Consider the following 6,974-nt stretch of genomic DNA (forward strand, 5'->3'; position numbering starts at 1 on the left):
CATATAATTTTTATAATTTTTAATCCTAAGTGTAAGTAAAGTGGTTTACAACCTCATATTCTAATCTCATATGATCCGCCTCTCCTCATCTTGCCTTAAAAAAACGAATATTCTTGGTGAAACCTGAACTAAAATGAACAAAAGAAAGAAAAATTAGTGAAACTCTATCATAAAAATTGTTCATCATTTTCATCCTTTTTCTTTTTTATTCTACTTCCATCGATCTTTCTTGCAAGTTTTTCATCATTTCAATCAAAAATTTGTGTTTGGAGCTCCAATTTTCTATTAGCTAGACAATTAAAACATTTGTGTCTTTCATTTATTTATTTGTTTTATTGCAATTGTGTCTCTTAAATTTGTCTCCTTTATTTTAGTGCAAGAAATTTATTTTTATTTTTCATCATTTTTAATGCAATAAGGTCTATTCCAAAGATGTAAGAAAGTTGGTGCAAATTTTTCAAGATTATTTTGATTATACTTCAAAAATTATTAGCTGTGTTCAATTCTTTTCCGGACTTGATTCCACAATCGACTCATTTTGGATGCAGTCTTGTACCATAACGTCCTTAAGGAAGTTGGAAAAGTTGCCAAATACTTATTATCCTTGTGTTTGTTATGTTATAAAAGGATGAAATGCGTGAGAATGGTGATGTACTCAAAATTATCATAAAATTTCATTATATCTATTAGATATTATAATTCTAATATGTACTAAATTTATGAAATCGGTTTGATTATTGGATGAAATGTGTGAGAATGATGACGTGTGGATTTTGATTATAATATCTCTACCAATGTTAATTAGAAAGCATTTTCTTATTGAAAAATATGTTGATATTAAGTGAAACATATTTTTTATTGGAATTTTTATTTTGGGCGGGTACCCAATGACCCGCCCCTTTTTTCGGGTACCCGAAAATATTAGGAGCGGGTTAGGGTCGCAAAATGGCCGATCCGATATTTTAGGGTCGGGTCAGCCAAAACTTATTAGGGGCAGGTACCCAACCCGTGCCCACCCCTAGGTTAATGTACTCAATTGAAGCCCATGAAGTTGAACCTAAACTAAAATCTGAGTGACAATAATAGATGTGAGTGGAGTATTAGGAACCAATCTATGTAAAATGAGAAATGCCCTATGAACTGAATAAGGACTATTGTCAAGAATAAGTAACATGTCTTGCATAGAAGAGAAATGAAAAAAGAAAAAATTTGCTTCACGTAGTAATACTTGAACTTGTGGATGCTAGTTGAACTCAACATAATTCCACAGAATATCAACACTTAAATGCAGTAGTCTACTAAACAACCAATAAGACAGAGGTCAAACCTTGCAACATGCTGCAGGATATTAGGAAACTGGTGAACACAAGAGATCCCCTTCTTACTACTTGGAGATTATTTGGCACAAAAGAAGTACCAAATGGAACCTCACGGCATTCATCCGAGTTGTCACTACCATATCCAGAGTCACTATTTTCATTCCACCTTGAAAGACAAAAATGATCTGACTGATCCATGTAGATAGGAAGGCCCCTAGGAATAAAGTATCAGGAGTGAAATATATATGGAGTGAAAGTTTGCTGAAGAAAACCAACAAAAGGTCTATTAGATTTTAGTAAATATACAGCCTAACATTCTCAATAACAGTGTAGAAAGGAAACCTCCTAACAAGAAGTAAAGGAAGGGAAAGCTAAAAATAAGGTACGAAACTTCAAGAGAAGGAGAAAACTCCCAAAGGAGAAAGCTTTGGTCAGGGTTTTTTTCCCGTTCATCGACCTAATTTCTCAGTCTCGTGGTTCATATAAAGTTTGAACACTATTTAAAAAAAAAGGCAAGAAAAGAGTCAATCGTCACACCATGTCACTATGAACTCGCACTAAGATTGTTCATCGAGTCGAGTATTCAATCCAATGAGTTGAACCAATCATACCAATTTGATAAACAATTCAATCATAACTAGTCCATATTCATCACATAATCAAACTTGCATTTGTATTTTGTTTTAAGGGAAAAATAAAGAAAAACGAACATTTGCATTTCGGTATGGATAACTAGTTAAAAATATAAACTTGAGTTGTGAAATACAGTCAGTCATCACTAGAGAATGATGGAATCAATAGTGGATGAAAATTTGAGTTGGGATGTAAAAGGAATTTTAGTTGAATAACTAGTTCCAAAATGTTTTAACCAAACAAAAACCCCTAATTTCTAAAATGTCCAACTTCCAATTTGGATTTCTCTCATTCATTTCACCTTAAGTTAATCACAACATAATTTTTTCACTTCAAGAATAATGGATAAAATCTCAAAACTACCTACTCATTGGTATTTTGAAATATGAATCGATACCTAAACTAGCAATTCATTTAGCCAAATCATTGACGTGACTCCAGAATAAAAACCAGCACAATTGCTTTTTCTTGTTCAGAAAAAGCCGATTTTGTGGGTTTTTTTTTATTAACTTGGCCTTTTCTCAAAACTAAAAATGCAAAGAAAAGCCATTTTTTGATAATTAACCACTAGGTAAAAATTTTTTTAAAAAAGGTTAATTGCAGTTGCACCCCTTAACTATTTCAGCATTAGACTTTGTATCTCAAACTTTTAATTTTAATAACCACCTATTATCAACTTTTGATTTTCAATAATGCATTACAAATAACCCAAATTCTGGCCATTCTTTCGGCAACTAATTAGTAAAAGACCACTTTGACCCTTCTTCTTCTTTAAACAAAAAATGATTATTTTAAAAATCAGCATAGGGGCCGAATCTCACGTAATTAAGGCACCATGAAACAACCAAGCAAGAACCAAAGAAAAGATAAAAGAGAAAAATCACCAACTACTTATGAAAGAATATTTATATTAAAAATACAAATCAAACCAAGGAATTAGCAGTGAAAAAGAAAAGGATCTCATTGACAAACAAAATTAGAAAGAAATGGAAGAACATTACTTCTTGCCTAATAAAAACAAATCCTCAAGAGCCTTTACAAAAAGAAAATTCAAACAATAGAGAGAAAAAAAATCCTCAAGAGCTTTTATACCAAAAATAAAAATTCAAAAAAGCTAATTGTGAACGAGAAAACTTACTAGGTACAACTGCTCCAGAAAAAAAAAAACTTACTGGGTACAAGATTGGATAGGAATAGAAGATCATTAGTCCTTACTCAAGAATTTTAAAAAAAAAAAGTAAATCTTATATACACTGACAAGTATACACTATTATATTTGGATGCATGACATATGAGCAAAATTTGGATTTTAAATTTATATTCATATGAGTTGTCATTCATCTAATAGTGATAGTATATATACTGTCAGTATATAAAAGATTAATCCAAAAAAAAAAGAAAGTAAAAACTAGATTCTTAATTAAAAAATTAAAAAGATAAAGAAACACCAGATTCTCATAAAAACCTACCATTCGCCGGCTCCTATGGATCTCCATGATTCCTACTTTCTTTCAATCAACTTTACTCAAGTCTATCAAAAAGCTTCCTCTCAAGTTCAATCTAAAATCCTGATGGTTGCTTTATCATCCCAAAATTTGAATCAAAGTTTGTTACTAAAAGAATTGTATAAGGACTTTAAAGTTCTAAAAAATTCGTATACCAAATACAATGAATGCAAATCAAGTTAATCAAATAAAGACAGGCATTTCTAAACCAGTCACATTACTTTTTCTTTCCACCATAATTTGCTCAATTCTGAATCATGTGAAAAGTAGATCCCGGTGCTTTCTATCGTTTTTTTTTTCAAATTCTTACCTGCCACCACTAAACATATGGGATAGTCCATACACCAAGGGTGAAGAAGTAACAGTAGTAGTATTGGCACGGTTTACAATTATCCTTTTGTGAAACAATAGTTTATTCTCATGTGTCGCGCCCCTTTTTTGAAAATAAAATAATATGGAAATGGTGTTTTAAAAATGAGTTTTGATTTTAGAAAATAAAGAGAAAAGGGTCTAAAATGGGACATTAAATAACGCGATAGTTTGGAACCAAAATATTAGTCTAAAAAGGATTTTTAGAAAGAGAGTCGTTACTTAGTATTGAATTTAGGTGTACCAAATGACCAAAAATATATTTTGAATAAAAACAAATAAAACCCTTTTAAACAATTCCAAATCTTTGAAAACAAGAGAAAAGAGTTTGGGATTTACGATTGAAGAAAGGGAAGGCAAAAATTTGATCTAAGACACCCTTTCAACTTAACCAAAACTAGTTGCGAGATTTAATCAAAAATTTTCTTAATCTAACTTATAAAACATAACACATTTTGATGCTTATATATGAATGCAAACCTAGACCTAGAGGGTATCGAGAGGAACGAAATGTTTCTTCAAAATTTAATTGGTACAAATCACATTAATTGTGAAATCCAAAAAGATCCCTTGAAATGGTCGCGAAAATGCGAGAGATGAGATCAAAAAAAGGAAATTGTGATATATAGATAAATATACATAACCTACAAGAGAAGAATGCAACATAACAGGTATGGAAGATTAAGACTCGTGATACAATTTTTCTTTTTATAGAGGGATAATAGCGTGTTAAGATTAAAAAAGTCATACTCGCCCATTTCTCATATTTGAAGGACGACTCTTCTAATATAGTCAAACAAATGAATTAGTTTACTTCTAATTTCTAAAATAAGATGGTTCAAACATATAGAGGGTAAGGGAATAATAATAGGAAAAATATCATGCAAATGATAAAAAATTCTAAAATAGAAAAATATGCGTGAAATGCAATAAATGTCAAACAAAGGTATGAACCTAGCGCATAAATAGTCTAAAGAGTCTAACATTAGACTAACCCATTTCTACAAGTCCTCACTAGCATTAAACTAGTAAGAAATTTGGGAGAAAAGCCACAACTAGCGTTGGACTAGTGTGGCAATGTCATACACTCAATATAAATAAATAAATAAAACATATAGAACATTAGTGAAACAAATAAATACACAAAGTATAAATAAAGCAAATAAACACATAAATCATATACAACACACAACGTGTAAGTATAATATCTAGATGTAAAACCTAAAAAAGCGAAAAAAATACATAAGCACACAAGTATGCAATTATTACATTTGGGACTCTAACTACAATCTAAAACGGGAATCTTTGGAAATAATAAACCTATTTATTACATTTGTTTATCCATATATATTTTCTTGGTAAAAGGGAAAAACTTATCTATTACAATTTGGCATTTAAAATATCCTCCAAAATAATCAAAAGACTTAAATCAAACATAAAATGAATAAAAAGCTAAAATAAGCAAATAAAAGAAAAATACATAAAACATATAATCACACTTAAAAACACATAGGAGCACATAAAAGGGTTTAAAAAATAATAGAGGGTACATCCCTTGAAATAATGGTTAAATGAGGTAGAGTTTGCCCTATTTATACTCCAAAACCAACAAAAATTGTCAAGACACCAATTTAATTAACAATTTAAAAGAAATGTAAACATATAACAAATTCACTTTATTATTTTAAAGAAATATAAAGAAATATAAAATCTCTAAAAATTTACAAATTAGATGCATTTGAATGAAACATGATTAACAATTAAAGAAGATAAACAATTGTAATTAACAAAAAATCAAAACCATTAGGGACTCAATTGCAAAATTTGCAGAAATTAAAAGTTTTTCAGGTCAAATTTTAATTTTTAAAAAATTAGGGATCAAAATTGAATAAAAATAAAATTTAGGGATCAAAATACAATTAAATTAAGGAATTAATTGAAAGAAATAGAGAAATTATTCAAAAGAGTAGGGACTGAAGAGCAAAATATTCTTTTCTGCTTGTACAAAGACAACAAACATTGGGCCATTTCTATGTATTTTGGGGCACAACACTTTGGCCCGAGGAAAATAAATGGGTTATATTATTAAAAAAAAAATTCCGCCCAATTTATTTTTACTTGTTAAACCTAAGAAAGGAAGCGGGGTTAAGTTTCAAAATCCAATGAAATTAAACACAAACCCAACAGGCAAAAATGAATTCTAACCAATGTCTCAGCCCATAAACATGACCCAACAGCAGCCAACTCATCTGGAAAGATCAAACAAGAGAAGGCAAACGAAATTTGCAAAGAAAGAACAAAGCACTAGTTTCCGGAGAAAAATGTTTTCGAGGGTTTCTAAGGTCGACTTTTGGTATAAACATGATCCTTGCAATTTTGTGAACTCACTCAAATCATCAAACAAGATTTTTAAACATCATAAGTCATGCAAAAGTGAGATCTAAGGTTCATAAATTTAGAACTTTCCATGGCTCGTCTAGATCTCATTTAAACGTTAAATCAACGAAGAGAAGCGAGTAATAGTTACCTCTGATACTTGCTTGAATCGAAACAGGAGTGAAAAGCTCCAGGAATACGTGCAAATCTTCGCGAAGAGAGCCAAACCAAGAATTGTGAAGCAGGAAAATTTGAGGTCGAATTCAAGGTATTTACGAACATTTTTTCAGGAAAGTTTCAAGACAAAAGTTTCTCCCCTACAACTAGAGATGGTGCAGAAAAAAATAATCTCCTCAAAAGGAGGTTGGAGTTGGTCGGAATAAGATGACGAGTAGAGCTATTCGGTCAGCCCTTACTCAAATTTTGTTTGCAGAAATTTTTTTTTTCTTCCTTTTTTTTTTCTTCTCTGATGCTTAGTCGACTTTTCTCCTTTTCTCCCCTAACCCTAAGACTCTCTCTTATCCTTTTAAATGAAAACAAAAATTGATTAATCCCTCAGAATAATGGTCCAGATGGAAACAAGGTTTTATGGCAATATTTGGTCCATTTGATCTTGTTTGTTAGTTGTTGCTTGAGAGATTTTTGAATGGTGAGGTGTTCATGGTACGAATTAATCTTTGGGGGCAAAGAAAACAGGAAACAAAAACGAATTTTGGTTGCCAAAAAATCAAGCTCTTTTTTGTACTGCTGTTGCCGCAATTCTCTAAAGAGA

At 30.9% G+C, this 6,974-nt stretch overlaps 1 long non-coding RNA gene across 1 annotated transcript; it reads right to left on the reverse strand.

The window, feature by feature from the left end:
• Positions 1-1,164: 1,164 nt before the first annotated feature.
• On the reverse strand, positions 1,165-6,974 carry LOC140007963 (uncharacterized). The gene is made up of 2 exons (XR_011815394.1): positions 6,354-6,974; positions 1,165-1,533 (listed from the first exon to the last, which is right to left on the reverse strand). It is a non-coding gene; the product is annotated as an uncharacterized lncRNA (long non-coding RNA).

Source organism: Coffea arabica, chromosome 1e (genome assembly GCF_036785885.1).
Source record: "Coffea arabica cultivar ET-39 chromosome 1e, Coffea Arabica ET-39 HiFi, whole genome shotgun sequence".
Classification (NCBI taxonomy): domain Eukaryota; kingdom Viridiplantae; phylum Streptophyta; class Magnoliopsida; order Gentianales; family Rubiaceae; genus Coffea; species Coffea arabica.